At 40.0% G+C, this 22844-nt stretch overlaps 1 pseudogene; it reads left to right on the top strand.

The window, feature by feature from the left end:
• The first annotated feature begins 9705 nt into the window (after nt 1-9705).
• LOC132022398 (importin subunit alpha-1-like) lies at nt 9706-11237 on the top strand (annotated as a pseudogene).
• The last annotated feature ends 11607 nt before the right edge of the window (nt 11238-22844 follow it).

Here is a 22844-nt window from a genome sequence, read left to right as displayed (position 1 = left end):
ACACAAAACAGATGGAAATAGGGGAAGGGAAGGAAAAATAAAATAACAGAGAGGGAGGCAAACCATGAGAGACTCTTAATTATAGAAAACATACTGAGGGTTGCTGGAGGGGAAGTGGGTAGGGGGATGGGGTCATTGATGATAGGCACTAAGGAGGGCATATATTGTAATGAGCAATGGGTATCGTATGCAACTGATAAATGACTAAATTCTACCCCTGAAACTAATAATACACTACCTGTTAAATAAATTGAATTCACATTAAAAAATAAAATGAAAACAAAAACAAAGGAACAAACAAAAGAGACCAAAAAAAAAAGCAAAACAAACAAACAAACAAACAAAAGATCTCAGAGTTTAACTTAGATTTAAAAAGTTGAATCCACAGGAAATTGGGAGCCATGAAGAGTTTTTGAACAGTGGTTTGACCACGATAACAGAAGAGATTTAGTATTTGACTGAGATGAAAGGATCCCGGTATAGAAGAGTGAAGAATCAGACCATAAGGACCTGCCTTAGGGTGGTCTTTCTGGAAAAGTATGGGAGGGATAAATGTGAGGGAATGTGTTGGGACCATAACATACCACCTTGTTAGAGATCTCATAGCTCCAGGTTCTGGGAATGCTGTGGACAGACATCTTACAGCTCTCAGTGGCTTCAGGGGGACCAAGAGAACCACCTCATTCAAAGGCACCTCTTTCAGTGGTTCATGCATAGTCTGGGAACATTAAAGACTGGTCACCTCAATCCAACTTGGATGAACTTTGATGGGCCATTTTCACTCCAGGGCTGCCCATCCCATTGACGAAGGGAGACATTGGGTGTGCACCACAGCTCAGCTTCTCCCTCTGCCCACTCCTCTTTCTTTCCCTCCTCCCACAGTTGTCAGTCCCAAAGGTATTTCTTAATAATAAACACCTTGAGTGCTAAAATACACCTCAAAATCTGCCTCTTGTGAACCCAACCTGCAACAGGAAGAATGCAAAGTGATGGGGGTAGTGAGGACAAAATTGGTGACTGCAAAGAAAACATAGGTTGGCTTCCTGAGTATTTGGTAACGAATGATACCATCAGCCAAACCCAAGCACTGAGTGTAAGGAATTGATTTCAAGAGGATTTGGTATGTTTGGTTTTAGATATGTTGAGTTTACCTGTAAGGGATTTAAAGAATCCGGGTGATTTAGTGTCCCCTAACATGGAGTCAATTGGTTTTACCCTACTTCCTGCAATAGTTCTGGCCCCAAGGCCCCAGACTGGGCCAGTCCTGGTTCCTAGCCCCAGGAATGGTCATCTGAGCCAATCAGAATCCTTCAGTAGGATTTCCTATTGAGAAGAAAGTGTCATTATCTCCTCTGGTCCTGAAGGTGTTGATTTAAGCCCCAGATAGCCAGGGGCCATTATGTCAGTTGTCACCAGGACAAGCTCTTTGTGGGAGTAAGAGTAAAGATGGGTAATTCTGGGACTGCATTACACTGTATAAGATTCCATCTTAGCAGGTTGAAAAGTCTTACGTTCACCTTAAAGAAACAAATGGCCATATTGTGGAGAGGGTCACTGGAAGGTGGCCTGGACATGGTCCTGGTGTACAACCATTGAGAAAACATGGACTTCAGTCCCTCTACCACATGGAACCAGATTATTCCAATGACCTGAATGAGACTAGAAAGAGGATGGGGAGTGGTAGATGAGAATGCAGCCTGGCTGATACATTGACATCAGTCTTGTGGGATCCTGAGCAGAGGACCCAGCAAGTTTTGCCCAGACTCCTGGTCCACAGACACTGTAAGTTAACCAAAGTATGTTTCCCTAAGCACTACGTTTATGATGTTTGTTATACAGTAGTAAAAAACTGTTATGCTATTCTTTCCACATCTATAACTGGGAAATCCCACTTTTTCTATTAAATTTATACAAGTCAGTTTTCTTCCTTTCCCACCAAGGGAGTTTGAGGGATGAGTGGATCATGGATGTGTACAAAACTAAGCCACCTAACAAAGAAGGGAGTTATGAACTCCAGGAAGACAGAATATTTGAGAATATATATATATATATATATATATATATCTCCAAATGGCCCAGGTATCTACAATATCCGGGCCAAAACAAACATAATCTTGTTATTATAAGCCATAAAACAATGCATATCTGTACTAATTGAGTGCATAGGGGAGATAACTCCATTCAATTACTATTTCTTGAACATAGACAGTGACAGGCACAGTGATGGGGTGAGGAGGCCATGGTGGGTGTGCTAAGCTTCTGTCTTGCTCACTTTATGGATTGAGCTCCTGCTGTCTTGGTATTAGATGCTCTCTGTGCAGCCACACTGGGCCTTTTGCTGCATATATGGCATAAGGGGTAGTCTGTGTCTCAGACAGTTTAGGCCCTATTCTTCAACAGCTGTTTTATGGAGCTATGCTTTATTATACTAATTTCTAACTTGGCTTAATAGACCCAATACAAAAGATGAGAAGAAAGTTTTAAACTATCTTGGGGGAAAACGTTAGGTGGGAAGGTATGGCACTTGTAAAATTCTTTATAGTACTGTAAGGAACTGGAGGTGAAGAGGACTGGGGGCAATAGGGGCTTTTCCTGACCTATTGCTTCTTATTTGGTCTTTGTTCTAAGAAGGAAAGAACATACTTCAGAGCATCTTTAGTGTGCCTCTCTACATTACCATACACCAGAACTTCTTGTGGATTTATTTAAAAATAATGATTATTATTTAATGAGTCAGGATAGAGTTTTAATTCTTACTGATATTTTTGAGAATCTCCTTATAACAAGACCTCTGGTCTTGCTCAAAGGATCCATCACAAGGCTGATCACATATTTGGAACCAGCTGCCAATTTGTTGGAAATTTGAGGAACACATTGGGGGGTGCAAACAGTAAGATCCAGACTGTGGAAACTCTTCAGATCAGACACACGGCTTCGTTGGTGGGTAAATTTAAAGGGGGAAAAAAAGGATGAAGAAAGATCTTATAAATCAAAAAGCATTTAAACTACGTTTCAAGTTTAAGAAATGCAGGGAAGGAGTTACTGTCAAAGAAGGTTGAAGTGGACCTTTAGAGGGGAGGTGGTGCTGCGGCTGGGATGGACACATGGAAGACTCTGGCCAAGTTCTTTTTTTTTTTTTTTTTTTTACCTGAGTAGCAGTTACAAGAACGTTCCTTAAATTATATGTGCTTTTTGTGTAATTTTCTGTATTTCTGTTTTATTTTATACTAACAAAGTAAAAAGGAAAAAAAAAAAAAACACGCATCAGGTGAGTTTGATTTAGAGGTAGGGATGACTTGACTTGCTATATTCCAGCCACCATACATACCACAGGATTAAAGTTGATTTTGGGTGGTATATTGGGTTATTTTCATTTTATATTTTAGGAAACTGAAACTCAGCAAATTTGCCTGATGTGTTATAATATAGTTAAATAGCCTTGAAAATTCCAGGTTTCTTCAGACTCTTAATTATAGAGAACAAACTGCTGGTTACCAGAGGGGATGTAGGTGGGGATGGGTAAAAATAGGTGATGGGGATTAAGGATGCACCTGTCATGATGAGCTCCAGGTGATTTACGGAAGTGTTAAATCACTAAATTATACACCTGAAACTAATATAACACTGTATCTTAACTAACTGGAATTAAAATAAGAATTTAAAAAAAAAAAAGGAAATTCCAGTTTTCTTGTGGGGACCAGATGAAGAAGCTCAGGTTAAACCCCTTCCTTTGGTTTCACAGAACTCTAAAACATAAGAACTGGAGGGCACATTACAGGTAGCATACCATAAACACCTTTGCGCTTTTCAATGAACATACACAAGTCCAGAGAGAAAAGATCCCACACCCGGCTAATTATTTAGAGGGCATGTGTCCAGGTTTTCAGAAGTGTGCCTCACACTTTACTGACATTAATTCATTTAACCCTCTGCCACTTTGCAGATGAGTAGTAACTGGAGATCAAGGAGGTGAAAGAACTTCTAGTCATGGCTTGGAAGTGACGAGTTTGGACTTGATCCATGATGGTGTTCCCAGGTCCAAGCACAGGATTCTTTATTTATTTATTTATTTATTTTTTATTTTTTATAAACATATATTTTTATCCCCAGGGGTACAGGTCTGTGAATCACCAGGTTTACACACTTCACAGCACTCACCAAAGCACAGGATTCTTAAGCATATTCCAAGAGGATGTATTCTGCCAATGACAACCTAGAAAACCACCTTGGTGAATGCGTTGGTCTATGCTGTGCTGATTATTCTCTCTTCCCCTTGCCGCTACCCCAAATCTCTTGTCTACTTCTCTACTCTGTCCAGGGTCTGACCAGACATCAGGTTTCCTTTGGGCTCTGGTCGCTACATGGGTTCAGTCATCAGGTTTCCTTTGGGCTCTGGTCGCTGCATGGGTTCAGCTGATGAGAGGCTCTGGCAAAAAACCAGAGGGTGGGAAAAGAATGGGTGGGGTATTTCTCTGCCTGCCATCCCCCTGCTTCCAATCAGGTTGTGTAGTAATGGCCAAGTCCTCTATCATGCAGTTCCCTCCCTCATGCCATCTTTCACAGGATCTTATGAACACCAAGCCGTCTCCTTGCCCCTTTTGGCCAGAGGTAGTAATGACTCCCTCACGCTGCTCATCTCTAGATGCCTCAAACTTCTTCTTGGTTCTCTTAATTGTGCACACAGTTTCACAAAGAATTTTAACATTAAATCTTCTTTATTTAAAACTTTCTGAGTAGAAGTCAGTTTCCCACCAAGACCGAGAGAACAACCACATGTAGGTGTGTGGTAAGCATGCATCTTAGTCCACAAACTTGGGCATGAAAATCATATCATGCTACTTTATTTTCTTATGTTCAGTTAAATTCAATCAGACTCCAGGATATCTGAGATTGGCGGGTAGAGCACCCGATGTAAGGCATCCCCAGGTATCTATGAAGATTGCAGGGGTCTCAAGTTCAGCAAAATATTCTGTAAGACCTCTCTATCTTCAGGATATGAAGGTCACCTCTGTGATTCCACTGTCCAGTGCACACAGTCCCTTGAAGTCTGGAGGTCCTGCTGTGCTGTGGCACAGCCATCCTGAGCCTCAGGGCCTAGGTGCAGCCTCCTCAGATGGGCCCACAATCATACTCTGGCCTCCAGTGGTCCTGGCACTCCTCAGGGCCCTGTGGAGCAGTGGACAAGCCCTTGGCATCCCTGAAACCTTGGGTGTCTTTCTGTTCTCAGTCTCAATTTGCACACCCAATTTTGGCCTAGCCTCCGCATGTCCTCTTTAATCAGGAATGATCAAAGATTTGGGCTGTCTCCTTGACCAGGAGAAGAGAGGAATATACAGAAAGGACAAAATACAAAGGTAATTGGAGATCAGTCTTGCAAAGCACCATAAAGACAACATAAAGTGTACTCCATCACTTCCTTAATAAGCTCTTATGGAACCAGACACTGTTCTTACTCTCTTGGAAACAAGTATTAAAGGAGAGCAATAGCTGATTAGCTCTACAAACCTGCCATGTGTCAGGGCTTGTGGGAATTTCCCTGCTTGTCTGCCTGATAGAAAGAAACCCAGGAGAGCTCATGAGCAAGCCAAAAATATTTCCCTCATTGTCTTCAAGAAAGGGTTAATTCAAGATATGATTTCAGAATCACTTAGTGGCACCAGCTGAAGATAAGCTTATTTTATTTAATTCCTCTTTTCTTTTTTGGGGAGGCTACTCAGTTTATTTCATGCTCCCCGAAGGGGAAAAATTAAGAAATGAATGATATTTCAAAAGTAAATATCTACTTTTTAAAGATACATGATGGGTATAAGTTTCTCCTCTTTTTTCTGGAGAAGGCAAAGCACAATTGAATTCTCATAAAAATCTTTGTTAAATACCATCATAAAGGAATTAGACAATATCTCTCTATTAGGTACCATTACTGAGAATTTTAATAAAATGTGAATAAATCCATGGACATAGTAAACATTGCATACATGTACATCTGAAGACTTTGTCATCTCAGGGAAGCTGTTGGTTAGACAAGCATAATTATGAGACTTGATCTACAAAGCTAAAGAAAGTTACCTGTTTAAAAACAAGTTTCTAAGGTAAAATAATAATTCAAAGCAAAGTTATATTGTTTCTAATGCCTATTATATTAATGTACTTTTTTGAATTGAAAAAAATCTGAATTTTTATTTGTTCTTCTGAACAAATAAATTCTTCTGAATATTTACTTGTTCTTCTAATGACACTGTATACACATATACATATATACACATATATGTATATATACACATATAAACATATGTGTATATGTTTATATGTGTATATACATTTATATGTGTATATATACATATATACATATGTATAAGTGTACATATACACACACATATATGTATATATACAAACATATGTATATATATACATATATACAGTGTCATTAGAAGAACAAATAAATATTCAGAAAGGATTTATCTGTTCAGAAGAAATAATAAAAATTCAGATTTCAATTCAAAAAAGTACATTAATGCTACATATATATGTGTGTATATATATGCGTTCTAATGACACTGTATATATATATGACACTGTATATATATATGACACTGTATATATATACAGTGTCATTAGAAGAACAAATAAAAATTCAGATTTGCATATATATTATTATATACTTATATATTTATATATAATTTATATATATTATTTAGTTATATAATAATATATATACATATATATGTATATGTATATAACTATATGTATGTATATAACTATATACGTATATATGTATAGATTCATGTATACATATATACATATATGTATATAACTATATATAATAATATATATAAATTATATATAAATATTTTATTTTATTTTATTATTATAAGTATTTATATTTATATTTTAAATATAATTTATATATATTATAAATATAATATATAATATATAATACATTATATATATAATGTGTGTGTATATATATAATTTTCTAGTGTTTGAAGAGTTTCTCAAGAGAACAGATCACAAACTTACAAGGGAAAGGCATAGAAGTTTCACACTGAATTTTCCTTCCTTGTTCTTGTCCCTTTGCTTGGGGCCAGTCCTATCTTTTGCCTTCGTGGAGAGCAATGTAGAACAGTCTGGGTAAGCCATTGCACTTCTCACTTGGCATCTGGTAGAGGAGGAACAGTGGCATGGAGAGTCTTGGGAATATTTTGAATTGATTTATTCCAGTTGGGTATGGAGGAAAATTAGCTTTAGAAGACCTAGCCCTGTGACTTTGGACAAGTCACTAAATTCTCTGAAACTTCATGTCCTCATCTTTAGTTTTAAAGACTTTTATGAATCTGCCTTTCAAAAAACATAAACATAGTGGAAAAGTTCAAAGGCTTTGAAGTCAGATAGGCTGTTCAAATCCTAAAGCCAGCTTTTTTTTTAAGATTTTATTTATTTATTTGACAGACAGAGATCACAAGTAGGCAGAGAGGCAGGCAGAGAGAGAGAAGGAAGCAGGCTCCCAACGCTGAGCAGAGAACCTGATATGGGGCTGGATCCTAAGACTGTGGGATCATGACTTGAGCCAAAGGCAGAGGCTTTAAATCACTGAGCCACCCAGGTGCCCCCTAAAGCCAGCTTTTGAGTGTTGTGTGACCTTGGATAAGCTACAGAACCTCTCTGTACCTCAGTGTCTTCACCTTTTAGATGAGAACAAATGCATTAAGATGATTGAGACAGTGCATGTAAAGACTTAGTACAGTGTCTGGCGTTTAGTAAGAGCACAGGTGAGTTTTCTTCTTATTATCATTATCATTAAAAGCAATAATGCTTTTAGTTGGGATGGGTTATTGGCTGCCAAATGAATTGTTAGACATAGACCCTGAAGATGAGATGTGGGAAAAGCAGATTCTCATGGTCAGCTATTTTATATTGCCTGTGGGGATGCAAGATTCATGACAGTCCTAAAAAGATCACCTCACCTGAATGATTCAGTGGTCTGAAATTACACCCCAGGATGTCCTTGAGTTAGTATTGTTCCGTTTCTCAACCTTAGAACTCCAAATGTTTAACCAGTTGAGTCATCCCCCAATAAGGTGAAATCAGGCATCTTCAGCAACGTTAAAAATCCAGTTTAACTCTTCAGCTAAGACTCAGAAGGCTGGAACCAAATCAGAATTAAGATACAAAAAAGAACATCTGAACAGAAAGCTGCAGTTGAAGCTATAGAAGACACATGATAGAAATGCCACTGGGGCGCCCCTGTGGCCCAGTATGCTGAGTGACTGGCTTTTTGTTTCAGCTCAGATCATGATCTCAGAGTTCTGGATTGAGCTCCATGTCAAGCTCCCCACTCAGTGGGGAGTTTGCTTGAGATTCTCTCTCTCCCTCTGCCCTTCCCCCACTCACATTATCCTTCCCACCACTGCTTGTATGTGGGCTCTCTCTCTAAAATAAATAAATAAATCTTAAAAGAGAGACAGAGAAATGCCATTTGAGCATGTGTGCTCTTGGTGGACATGGTCCCCCTGCCAATCACCTACACCTGTCACTAAGGAAGCTTTGGGGCAGAACTCACTCCCCCACTGGGAAGATAGAAGGAGAAAGGTTCTGGTAGTTTCACATGTATCTGTTGAGAAATAAATGGACAAGCTCACCTATGCATGAGCTTCCTATGCCCTTTGTAAGAGGGAGGTGATCCCTGAAGGCTGACTCTGAATATGACAACCTGAGCATGGACTGCCCTTGAGACAGTATCAGAATGGGTGATGGGTATCTTTCCCTGGGGATAGGATACCCTGATGTTATCCCCTCTGCTTTTGCTTGTTTGTTTGTTTCTTTGTTTGCTTGTTTCTTTACTTATTTCCAACTTTATTGAGATATAATTGACATACAGGATTATATAAGTTTAAGGTGTACAACACACGGGCCTGATGCACTTATAGACTGCAAAATCTGCTTCAGCCAAAGAGTGGCACTCTTAATAGGATAATTGCATCTTGGTGTGAATTTTTTATCTTATTTTCCCCTAGGTAGGACTCAGGTCCTTGAGTCCTGAGTCCCTCAGATCCCTGAGGTAGGACTCAGAGAAAGATACAGGTGAGGAGAGGGCATAAATCCTGGCCATCAGAGGACAGCTGTGTTGGGGTCCATCCTGTGGGTAACAGCCAGCTTCCCCCCAACTTTGATAAAACCCCTGACCAGATTCAAACTATTTATGGAAACCCAATCTCTGACTGGTTGCTCCAATTGTTTTCATACTGCAGTCTGTTACACATTTCTAATGGTCTTTGGTAGGTTGACCTGGTGCAGGTAAGCTCCACCTCCTTAAAGAAACCAGGCAAACAATTAGAATAAAAGCAGCATACCATCTTTGGGGTGTCCATGGTGGACGTTTTTTTTGTTTGTTTGTTTTGTTTTATTTGTTTTGTTTTGTTTTTTGTTTTTTATTTGTCAGAGAGAGAGAGCACACACAAGCAGACACAGTGGCAGGCAGAGGCAGCGAGAGAAGCAGGCTCCCTGCCTAGCAAGGAGCCCGATGTGGGACTCCATCCCAGGACCCTGGGATCATGGGCTGAAGGGATCATGAGCTGAAGGCAGCGGCTTAACCAACTGAGCCACCCAGGCGTCCCCATGGTGGACGTTTTAACGGCAGGCTCAGTGCCCCAGACCGCCTCCCTTGGAAGCCTGAACCGGCCAAACAGCTTTCTCCTTTTTCTCATAACCATGTCCACCAACGAGAATGCTAATTCACCAGCTACCTGCCTTAACAGATTTAAGAACAAGGGGGGAAACAGTACAGAAATGAAATGGCATCGAATAGAGGTTAATGTGGAGCTCAGGAAAGCTAAGAAGGATGACCAGATGATGAAAAGGAGAAACATAAGCTTGTTTCCTGATGACGCTATCTCTCCACTGAAAGAAAACCACAACATCAGGGCACCATAAATTGATTTGTTGATGACATTGTTAAAAACATAAATAGCAACAATTTGGAAAGCCAGCTCCAGGCTACCCAAACTGCTAGGAAACCAGGCCCCCATAGACAACATAATCTGGGCTGGTTTGATTCTAAAATTTGTGTCCTTCTTGGGCAGAACTGATTGTAGTCCCATTCAGTTTGAATCTGCTTGGGCTCTCACTAACACTGCTTTTCAGGGACATCAGAACAGACGAAGGTTGTGGTAGATGGAGGTGCTAGGCCAGCATTCATTTCTCTGTTGGCATCTTCCCATGCCCACATCAGCGAACAAGCTGTATGGGCTCTAGGAAACATTGCAGGTGATGCTTAAGTTTTTCAAGTCTTGGTTATCAAGTATGGTGCAGTTGATCCGCTGTTGGCTCTCCTTGCAGTTCCTGATATGTCATCTTTAGCATGTGGTTGCTTATGTAACCTTACTTAGACATTTTCAAACTTTGTCGCAACAAGAATCCCCGTTAGACACTGTTAAACAGATTCTTCCTACCTCAGCTCATCTCCTGCATTATGATGATCCAGAAGTCATGGCAGATACCGGCTGGGCCATCTTCTACCTTACTGATGGTCCAAATGAACAGATTGAAATGGTTGCGAAAGCAGGCATTGTGCCCCAGCTTGTGAAGCTAGGAGCTACAGTGAAATTGTCCACTGTGACTCCTGTACTAAGAGCTATAGGAAATATTGTCACTGGGACAGATGAACAGACTCAGGTTGTGATAGATGCAGGAGCACTTTCTGTCTTTCCCAGCCTGCTAACAAACCCCAAAATTAATATTCAGAAGGAAGCTACATGGAGAATGTCAAATATCACACCTGGACACCAGGACCAGATCCAACAAGTTGTGAGTCATGGATTAGTCCCATTCTTCATTGGTGTTCTCTCTAAGGCAGACTTTAAGACACCAAAGTCTGGGCTGTGACCAACTATACAAGTGTCAGGACAGCTGAACACATTTTGTACCTTGTTCATTGTGGCATGATAGAACCATTGATGAACCTCTTAACTGCAAAGGGTACCAGAATTATTCTGGGTATTCTGGATGGCATTTCAAACATCTTTCAGGCTGCTGAGAAACTAGGTGAAACTGAGAAACTTAGTATAATGATTGAAGTATGTGGAGGTTTGGACAAAATTGAAGCTCTACAAAACCATGAAAATGAGTCTGTGTACAAAGCTTCATTAAACTTGATTGAGAAGTATTTCTCTGTAGAGGAAGAGGAAGATCAGAATGTTGTCCAGAATGTTCCAAGTTCAGGATTGCACTCCTGGGACTTTTAACTTTCAGATGAACTGTTGAGGCAGGAAGTTGTTTGTTTTGTACTCTGCTTGGTAGAAGTTTGTCTTGCTGTTTCTCTACTGAGAACTCATTTTAAATGGGTTTTGTTATTGCAGGTCTTTTTACAACAAAACTCTACTTGACCAGTTCCAAACTGTACAAACTGCGTGAAGCTCCTCCTCTCAGTGGTTTTCTTATTTCTGTGTATTATCTTGTAGTGTCCTGTAAATAAAGATTAAATTCCTCTCTTTTCTAAAACAACAACAACAACAAAACCACACTAGAATAAAAGCAAATGGCAGAATATTTAACAAAACGACAGAGGAAAGACCACAGTAACTTTCTGTTTATATCAAAGTACAGAATGACCAATACTTTAAATTAGTGTCTAAATGAGGCAAAAATAGTCATCAGTTCTCTATGAATTATCAATCCATGGATGGCTTTCAAAGCACACAGGATTTGATAGAATGTTAGGTTTGATTTTTGGACCAATGAGTTAACATTTTTGGAAAGATCCCTTTATGTTAACTATAGATAATAGTAATAATAATAATAATAATTCACTTTTTAAAGAAGGTTTTATTTATTCATTTGACAAAGAGAGAGAGATCATAAGTAGGCAGAGCAGCAGGCGGGGGCGTGGGTGAGAGGGGAAGCAGGCTCCCTGCTGAACAGAGAGCTCAATGCTAGGCTAAATCCCAGGACCCTGAGATCATGACCTGAGATGAAGGCAGAGGCTTAACCCACTGAGCCACTCAGGTACCCCAACAATTCAGTTATATAAGGCAAATTTCAACTCTTACAGCAATACTAGTGATCTCAAGTTCAAGTAGCCATGCTTGAATTTTTCCTCCCAATGTCCATGCTTTTTGGTACTGCTATAGACCTCCCTCATCCAGCCCCAGTTCTTAATCCCCTCCATTCAGACATTTTCCTTGAAGTCACTCTAAACCTTGTGACTCTTTAGCCCTCTCTCTTGTCAGTAAGATGGATGATAGCTCACAAATGCTTCAAGATCTCACAAGAATGTATTTGGCAACTTCTCTCTTCTCTGACCTCTGGAAACCAAAATTGCTTTGATATGAAGCAAAAACCACTTCTGTACCCAGTGTGGCTCTTCATCATGTCTTGCCCTTTCTACCATTGCTTTGTGTACTTAGCATCTCTAAGCCCCCACCATTTAAATCCATGAAAGGGAACACTGGAGCCTTCTCTGTCCAGGGCATGATGCTGGAGACACTTAAGGACACTCTTGCTCTCACATGCCTAGCAATCCACAGGCTGGAAAATGCACTTCCAGCCAAGCTGATTCTCTGGAAAAATCAGGAATGATCTGTTTTTCCCTTGGCTCTTTGCTCTATCAACTATTAAAGGACCTGAGAGAGAGATCCACATGAAAGTATTTCCTTTTCTTTCACTCTTCAGAAAATAACATTCTGAATTCTAGAGAGGGAAGGTCTGGAGAGCAGAATTTGTAATGGCGGAAACCCAGACTGGTTAACAGGAGAAGGTAGAATGAAAATAAAGCAGATGATGAGAATGCTGAGGGCACGGCCTCCTGGCTGGTGAGTGGTGTGTGTCAGTAACATTTGGTGTATGCACTGTGGCCCATGCATGTGTGTTGCTGAGGCCAACTTCAGCCCTGTAGAGTTTTGTCCTTGGGAGGGGGGTGGCACAGGGCTCAACCCAGAGGTCAGGCAATGGACCCCCAAAGTACCTAGGTTCCTACACAGGACCAGGAGCTTTACTTCACCCCATATCATGCTGATAAACACTCTTTCCACTCATTGTAATTATTCTTGTATCCAGAAGGAAACCAGCCCCAGAAAGGTGATGTTCACTTCTGTTCCCATGTCACTCAGACAAAACTGAAATTTGAATTCACATTTGATTTCGTTTCAAAGGCTTCTCAACTCTTTCTGTCATGCTGGTGGTTCTCAAATTGTTCAGGTGTCAGAGAAATTGGAAGGTGTGTACTTTTTCTGTGTTGTATAGATCACTTTGGAAAGATTGATAGGTCAAACTTACCAGAGCTCAATAGGCTCAATGTGCAATTTCAGTGCCACCTCTTATAGATTCCAGCTCGCAAGTGATTAAATGATTATTTAATATTTACAGGAGAAAAACAGATTGGTATGATCCATCCTTCCTTCCTCCCTCCTTTCTCTCTCTTTCTCTCTTTCTTTCTTTTTTAACACAGGGCTTGAACTCTTGACCCTGCAATGAAGACCTGAGCTGAGATTAAGAGTTGGATGCTTAACTGACTGAGCCACTCAGGTGTCCTTCGATAGGTATGGTTTATATGTGACCCAGGAAAAAAGGTCACCACTGAAAATGAGAAATAATAGAAGCCCCATGACCAGCCTGGGGACCCCTAGTTCTTAAGGAGAGGAGTCTGGGAGACCATCCCCTTCAGACCTGGGTCTTGCTCACTGCTGGACAGAATCAAAGAGACAGAGAATCCCAACCACTATCCTTCAGTCCCCTACTGCTGGCCCCACACCCCATCACCACAGTGGTCTCACTGGCCCTGCTTTACATGCTCATCTGAGAAGCAGGTCTGTGCCTTTTGTTTTAGATTTTCTCATCACAATTTTTGTTAGAAATTTAGAAAACCCAGGTAAACAACAAAATATAAAGAAATAAGTTGTAAACATCCTCCACTCATATATCACCACAATAAACATTTGGTAATTTTCTGTGCATATACATTCTGTGGGGTTTTGTTTGCATTTCTGCCTTTCTCGGCCAATTAATACATCTGTGTTCCTCAAAGACAGGTTCCCACCATATGTGCAGCGAATTGCCAGAAGTATATTTTAAGAATGCATATTCCCAGACTTTTCATTCTACTGAATCAAAATCTTGCCCAGCATGGGAGCCAAGAATCTGTTTCTAACAGAATTTTGGAGTGATCGTTATACGCCCTACATGCTGACAGCCATCGTCTGCATCATGTCCCAGAGTACTCCAATTTATATGCCAGAGCTCGATTTATTTAGTCAGTGCCCTATTGATAGACACCTGATGATTTCAGATTTTTCCCAATGATCCAATCTACACCAATGCACACATATCTTTACACATTGCTTTCTTTAGACACATTCTGAAAGCGAGGTTGGTGGATCCTGGGGTTATAAGATACACTTTAGCTTCTTATGACTGTTGCCTGTGCCTGGAGCAGAAGTACTGATGCACAGTGTTCCATGCCCACTTCCACCCTGAAGGCACCACAATGTTTAAACCCCCATAATGCCCAGAAGAGAGCCTGCTGAAAGTTGGAGGCTGTAGAGCTGAGGACGTCGGTGTGTCAACAGCTGTGGATCCCAGACAGGAAACTCTGGCTATATCCTACTTTGCCTTAGACTGTGTCTTGCCCAGGAGCTGTCACTCCCCATGGCTCCTGCACCTGCTGCCCAGAGATGGCCCCAGGCTGACCACACCCATAGGTCATCTGATAAGCGCTGAATGAGTGTATCTCCAATGGGGGGACTTGGGGAGGGGGTCTGCACCCAATTCCAATGTGTGTGTCTTCCCCCACACCAGCAAGCAATTCTTGGGACACCAGATGGGTATCTTACAATTTAACTCAATTCTGACACTACCTACCTTGAGATAGCCACGGATTCCACAGGCTCAGGGTTTAGACCTATGAGACTTTGCCTCGCCCCCTCCAGACATCATCTGCAAGCAAGTTCAGGCTATCTATCCCATATGCTTCTGACCAACCAGTTATAAATCAGAGATTCCCAAGACTACTACCTCAGGTTTAATTAATTTTCTATAGCTACTCACAGAACTCAAAGAAACATCTTGCTTACTAGAGCATCCATTTATTATAAAAGGATTTAACTCAGAACAGCCAGGTGGGAGAGAAGCACAGGGAGAGATGTGGGGGAAGATGAGGAGCTTCCAAGCCATCTCTGAGTATGCCAAATCACCTATGTTCACCATGCCCAGAAGCTCTCCAAACCCAGCCCATTCTGTTTTGTTTTGTTTTTTTTTTTAATGAAGGTTTAATTACATAAGCATGGTTGATTAAATCATTGGTTTTTGGCTATTTGCTCTCTCTCTGTGGAGGTCAGATGTGGGACTAAAAGTTCTAACCGTGTAATCACCTGGCTGGGTCCCCTGGCAACCAGCCCCCATCCTTAGGTGGGGTCCAAAGGTCAACTCACTAGAATGACAAGAGTCACATTTATGTCTCTCATCACTTAGGAAATTCCAAGTGTTTTAGGAGTCCTGTGCCATAAATGAAGACAAAGATCAAATACACATTTCTTATTATAAATCACAATACCACAGGAGTCATGTGGAGAAGGAAAGTCACCCCCCCAGGAATTCCCTGGTGGGCTCACACTCCAGACCTGGCAACTGTACCTGCAGGACTTCTGCACACCTGCCTCCCATCCCTCCTTCTCTCAGCAGACATCATTATACTTCCTGCCTGTGTCCGCAGCCACAAAGGGGACTTATTCTTTGGCCTGGAGTTTCTTGCACTCTGGCTGAGAAGACAAATTAGAGAACAACCAGAATTCCGCATGAGTGGAGGCACAGCCAAAGTGTTGCTTATTATCCAGAGAATAGGAAGAAGCCGGGACCCCCTGTAAAGTCATCAGAGAGGTGACCATTTCTCTGATATATGAAAGGGAAAACTTCATTTTGAAAGGAATGTTCCCAAAAATATGAACCACATGAAAGCATAGAGCATATATATAATGAAATTGTACTTTACAGACTCTGGTAAAAACTGGTTTTCTCCCTCAACAGTATGGCATGGCCATCTCATGTCAATACATTTATGGCCTCCTTTTAAAATTGTTTTTATGGCTACTGAGTAGTCTATATTACAGGTAGTCCATGAGGTATTTAGGCTAGGGCTCACACCCTTGTTTCAGATCAGTATTGTATTACAGGTTTTATGGTTAGACTCCCCTCCTGCCTTATCAGATATTCCACCTGGAGCTGCCCTTTTGGACATAAGTTCCCTTATCAACACCGGTGTGTCTCCTAATGAAGACCTAGTATCTTAATAGACTGTTGGATTCCTGGATATATTTTCAAACCTGGAATGGAAATTCCGAGGAAATCAAACTTACCAATAGGTGAGGATACTAAAACCAAAGAAACATCTTTCTGAAGAATGTTCTAGACAAAAATATTGACCCAGTGGGAGCCGACTTTCAGGGTGCTGACTACTGCTGACCTCTAATGGCACAGTCAGGAACTACACCAAAAGACCGTTGGAAGGCTGTGAACTTGTTTGTGGTTGATGGAACTCCAGTTGTGAATTATGAAGGTCTTTGAATAGGTGCCAAATTTGCTCACCATTAGAAGGGGTTTAATAGAGTGGCATGGCATTGACCCAGTGATTCATGCTTCAAATGGGACCACTAATTTTTTGGCTGGATCAGATGATGATCATTGTCATAGATTTATAATGTTGCATATAGTATAAAATACACAACATTGAACTGTTTGCATTGACTCACTGACTAGCTATAGATAAGGTGTCATCTTCATCCTATGGCTTTAAAGTCCCACTGTTTTCTAGCACATTATCATCTGCAGTCCCGAAATGCATGTGACAATTCATCGTCTGTCCAATTAATTTTCCATTCTGGTGGAGATGTATGGCAGAGGCCATTAGGTCCCCAGCAAATGCTAAATTGACATCTCAGGCTAGACATCCTTGGTGCCATATACCAAGGTTCAAATGCTCAAGGAAACCTCATCTGATCAGGCAGTGTCCTTCTATTTGGAAGGAAACTGGTGACAAGGAGCTCATAGATGCCAAATGACAGCTGAAGTCAAAACCTGAACTTGGATGGAGCCAGAGGGCCTGCAAAGTCCTCAAAATGGGTGATTTGTCTGAAGATGCTGAGCAAGGGGATATAGGCAAACCTTAGAACTGCATCATCTTCAGTGGAAGGGAGGAGCAGAGGGCAGATCGGGAAATAAAACTGAGACCATCACAGAAGTACAGCCAGTAGGAAATGCTCAGGTGGGAAAAGGAGGCATGCAGAGTATATTTTCATAAAATGTGGTGGTGTTTTAAGAATGTAAGCACTCATCTTTTTAAATTAACATATAATGTATTATTTGTTTCAGGAGTACAAGTCTGTGATTCATCAGTCTTACACAATTCACAGTGCTCACCATAGCCACATACCCTCCCCAATGTCAATCCCCCAGCCATCCCAAACTTCCCACTCCCCTCCCCTCCAGCAACCTTCAGCTTGTTTCCTGAGATTAAGAGTCTCTTATGCTTTTGTCTCCCTCTCTGGTTTCATCTTGTTTCAGTTTTCCTTCTCCTCCCCTGTGATCCCCTCTTGTTTCTCAAATTCCTCATATCAGTGAGATCATATGATAATTGTCTTTCTCTGATTGACTTACGTGAGCACTCATTTGAGTGTTCTGCTCTCAAACTTCAGGGTGAGACTACCTGAATTTGTGTTCTGAGCTTTTGTATTCTTTATCATTAGTGGAGGGAAAGCACATGGATTTCACTAGGTAGCAGTTGTGTGCAACATTTGAACTCCAGAGAGATACTCTGGTTCTTTATGTGGCTGAATAAGGCTCTGACAAGGAGATCTTTTCCTCAACTTTGATGAGTTCCCTTCACCTTTTGGCACAAGGTCATGGCTCTGGTGTAATCAAATAATTAGGACTGATTTTTGAAATAAACAAATCCTTAATGGGTTGTGACTGCCATTTTTTTTCTATGTATTTTTAAATGACATATATGTGGGCTAGAATATATACTCACTGTAAAAAAACTAAGGACTACTTCCTAAAAATATAAAGGATTAATTAAACCACTCAATCCTACTCCATGAAAATGTTAACATCCAATATTTTGATATTTTGATGTATATTATTATAGTTATTTTTATTTGTTTAAGATTTATTTATCAGAGAGTGAGAGAGACTGAGCACAAGCAGGAGGGGCAGAGGGAGAGGAAGAGAGAATCTGAGGCAGATGAGCATGCAGCCTGATACAGGGCTCAATCTCATGACCCTGGAATCATAACCTGAGCTGAAACCAAGCCAGACGGTTAATTGACTGTACCACCCTGGTGCCCCTTACAGTTATTTTTTTTCTTTTTTTTATTTAATTTTTTATTTTTTATAAACATATATTTTTTTAATTAAGTCCAATTTATTAATCTTTTTTTAATATAATTTTTTATTTTTTATAAACATATATTTTTATCCCCAGGGGTACAGGTCTGTGAATCACCAGGTTTACACACTTCACAGCACTCACCAAAGCACATACCCTCCCCAATGTCCATAATACCACCCCCTTCTCCCAAACCCCCTCCCCCCAGCAACCCTCAGTTTGTTTTGTGAGATTAAGAGTCACTTATGGTTTGTCTCCCTCCCAATCCCATCTTGTTTCATTGATTCTTCTCCTACCCACTTAAGCCCCCATGTTGCATCACCACTTCCTCATATCAGGGAGATCATATGATAGTTGTCTTTCTCTGCTTGACTTATTTCGCTAAGCTTGATACACTCTAGTTCCATCCATGTTGTCGCAAATGGCAAGATTTCATTTCTTTTGATGGCTGCATAGTATTCCATTGTGTATATATACCACATCTTCTTGATCCATTCATCTGTTGATGGACATCTAAGTTCTTTCCATAGTTTGGCTATTGTGGACATTGCTGCTATAAACATTCGGGTGCACGTGCCCCTTTGGATCACTACGTTTGTATCTTTAGGGTAAATACCCAATAGTGCAGTTGCTGGGCCATAGGGCAGTTCTATTTTCAACATTTTGAGGAACCTCCATGCTGTTTTCCAGAGTGGCTGCACCAGCTTGCATTCCCACCAACAGTGTAGGAGGGTTCCCCTTTCTCCGCATCCTCGCCAGCATCTGTCATTTCCTGACTTGTTGATTTTAGCCATTCTGACTGGTGTGAGGTGATATCTCATTGTGGTTTTGATTTGTATTTTCCTGATGCCGAGTGATATGGAGCACTTTTTCATGTGTCTGTTGGCCATCTGGATGTCTTCTTTGCAGAAATGTCTGTTCATGTCCTCTGCCCATTCCTTACAGTTATTTTTAAGTTACCTATATCTATTTCCAAATTTCTATCTATTTCTTTATTCACACTTGTATCTATGGAATTGGGAATCAACAAACTATAGGGTTTTGTTAAACTGGTTTATTTTGGTAAATAAACTGCTTTTGATGTTTATTCTTTAATATGATTACATATGAATTTAAGGAATGTACAGTATTCCCTCATGAGCTTATAACAATTTACCTAGCATTCAGATATTTTCATCGTTCTATATTGAAAGGAATCCTGAGTTGAGCATCCAATAAGTCTTCCTATGCTCACTGGCTTTATACTTTATTAATAATTCAGAATCATTGAATAAACAAAAAATCGCAGGCGGCTTGATCTTCTCAATCAGTGGATAAAGATGTTTTCGTCAAAAGCAACGAGTGGTTTTCCTAAGGTGACATAGAAGAAGTCAGTCAGTGTTATCAAAAAAGTTGTTTCAAATGTAATCATGTAAGATGATCAATAAGAAGGTAAATGCCCTTCCACAGCTCATTTGCCTGGATCTGAACAAATATCCTTTGATTCTGGACCTGAATAAATACCCTCTGATTCTGAACCTGAGAGGAGTGTGTCCCATTGAAGGATGTGATGAAGTTCCAGGTGAATGGGGAGGGGCCCACATCATGGCTGGAGGCCATTCCATACTTCACTTCATCCTCACAGCACACCGTGGAGGCTGCTCTTGATTTTTTATTTCACAGTAAGGAGTCTGAGGACCGGTGGCAAAGAAAGAGTACTCAGGAACAGAACAGAAATGAGTACATGCATGTACATGCCTGACACTCAAAACCATGACATTATGAGAGGGCAGGACGTATTGGAGATCAGGATGCCTTTTCATTCATGCCCCTCTTTTTTTTTCCCCTAGGACCCAAGGACAAATAGCTAATCAGGCCCATAAATCCAAAAGCAGTGCTGACAACAGAGAAGGACCTAGTGAAAACTAAAAATTAGGTTTTCTCAAGGAGATTATCTTCCATATCTGGCTCATTTGAATTTGCAAATTATGTCCCCACTCTGTTTATTTTCTTTAATGCATCTTCCTCAACCTTGAATTTATTTATAAATGCAAATAAGCTAACTAGATATTAAAGATCTATTTAGACTAAAATGTGAATGACTACTCAAAACCATTGGGTATGCTCATTTAGAAAAATATAATTTCCCCATACTTTTAGAGAAAGACTATTTACCCAAGATAGTTGAAAAAGAACAGAGATAGTTGGGAACTATTCATTAATAGTGAGAATCTAACTATAACCAAAGGAGAAAAACTTAATAAGGACTGAAAAACCAATAGGTGTGAACCAATCATGAGTAGGAGAATAGAGCCAGATAGGGAAAGGATGGAGTTTCTAATATGGACCAAACTGATAGGTAGCCAGTTGGAAAGAATAGCTATTCAACAGGAAATTCAAAGCACTACAAGTTTATATTTGTCATTTACCAGTCAAAATTCTTTAAAAAATATTCCATGAAGTAGAGAGACAATAGGATTAAAATTTGCTTATAGGTTCTCCTAATGACAGAATTATCTTAATCACTGTGGTCCCAAATATCCAAATGTGACAGTCCTTATATTTATGACCTATGACAACATGCACTTTATATTACCAATAAATATTGTCAATAAATATTCTCTAAATTGAAACTCAGATTCAGGCCTCTGGAACACAAGATTAATTTCATTAAATATTAGGATTAAAAATTAAAAATTGAGATTATTTCATTAAAATGAATATATATGGCATATTTATATAAAATATGGCATAGTGAGAAAAATGCAGACTCTGAATTTAGATAGATTTGAGTTCAGCCTGAATCTAGAATTTATTAGCCAAATTACGCCACTGCCATTAATTTCCATCTTGGATTGTGCAATATGGAAATAATAACATCTACTTTCAGGACTACTGTAAAGTAATTGGTAGGTTGTGTGGACAGTATTACAATGTAGACCATTCATAAATTTGTAAGATATTATGGCTAAAAGGAGACAATTCATTTTCTTTCATTGAATCTGCAGGGATTTGGAAGTATAATTCAACCCCGTATGTCATGGTAGGTTTGAAAACACCCACATGGATAATCCAAAGTAGAATGGGTGAAGATCTGAGCATGGTAATTCTGGTAGCTCTGGAGCAACAATGGTCAGCTATAGGGTTTCTGTGCAAGCCTCTGACTCAAGGAGTAAGGGAAGGATGGCCACATTTCTGGCTAGCCTTGGTCCCTGAACACTCCAGATACTGCCATGGTGTTTCATTCATCATTTGTTGGAGCCAACTAATGGGACTAATGAAGTTGTGGTTCTTTGGCCATTGGTTCAAACAGAGACTTGTCTGTACTCATCAACCATTTCTCCTGGTGATGGAGGTGTATACAGTCCCAAGCCTCCTTTCGCCTGCCTAAAGTTCTTCAAGATTAAGAACCATTTGGAAGAGAAGATACCAAATCTTGTGAGATAGATATAGATATAGATATAGATTTTTTTTTAATGGAGAGTGAAGGTAAACATGCAAACAGATAAGATTCTGTCAGAAAATGAAACCAGACCCTTAGCCAATACAGTCAATACTGTCAACAACAGAAGTGAATCAGCAGCAGTTAGCAACACAATTTATCCTCACACTTAGTTTGTTTCATTTCCAATAGTGAATGTATGCGGTAAGATAACTGGGTTTTTCTTCAAGCATCTCAGAATGAGGCCAGGTTTATGGATTGTCATCTCATCTTCTAAGTGGAAAGAATAAGCCAGAAAAAAAAAAAAAAAGTCCACATTCACACCTGGGTCAGAACATTAGAACACACAACTACAAACATTCATCAAGATTTAATCAAAATACTGTGGAAAAACAAAATTCAACTGAGTAAATTTGAAGATTTAATTGGCTTTAGGAAGCGATTCACAAATCAAGTCTTATCCCAACCAACAAGTAGAGAGATGCTCTCTTTGTACAAAATGGAAGATTTTTATAAGGAGGTGGGAGGGGCAAGAAGTTACTGGCAAAGAAAAGAAAGGATTGTTTCAGGCCAGGGACTCTTTTAGGGGGAAGGGAAGGCAGGATTTTTTTTCATCATGCAGATGAACTCACTGGTGCTGATCAAGAATTTCAGTTACTAAAAGTTGACCTGCCTGGGATAGGTTGAAATCCTAATTAAGTCTTAGTTTGCTGTCCTGGAGGACAAATGACTCAAATTTGGGCTTGTTTCTTCTGGTTTTAACAATTCTATATAGTTGACTTAGTTAATCAATTAAAAACTGGGCAAAGTGACATAACTGCTCCATAAATAGACTTAACACATGCCTGACAATACATATTACGTTCAGTGAAAAATTACTCAATTTTGCTGTTCATTAGGGCTTGCTTGCTTTTTGAATTCTGCAAGTAGGATATGGAGCTTAATTTTCTGTTTACTATGTACCAGTTTCACTAAGACTCATGCAGTTATTAAGCATATGATTTTATATTTTATACCTTCTATTTCTTATTATCTAAAATATATACTATTTCCCCTTAG

The sequence above is a fragment of the Mustela nigripes genome, chromosome 7 (assembly GCF_022355385.1).
Source record: "Mustela nigripes isolate SB6536 chromosome 7, MUSNIG.SB6536, whole genome shotgun sequence".
Taxonomy (NCBI): domain Eukaryota; kingdom Metazoa; phylum Chordata; class Mammalia; order Carnivora; family Mustelidae; genus Mustela; species Mustela nigripes.
Note: the sequence above shows the minus strand (reverse complement) of the source record. Positions and strands in the feature narration are given on the sequence as shown.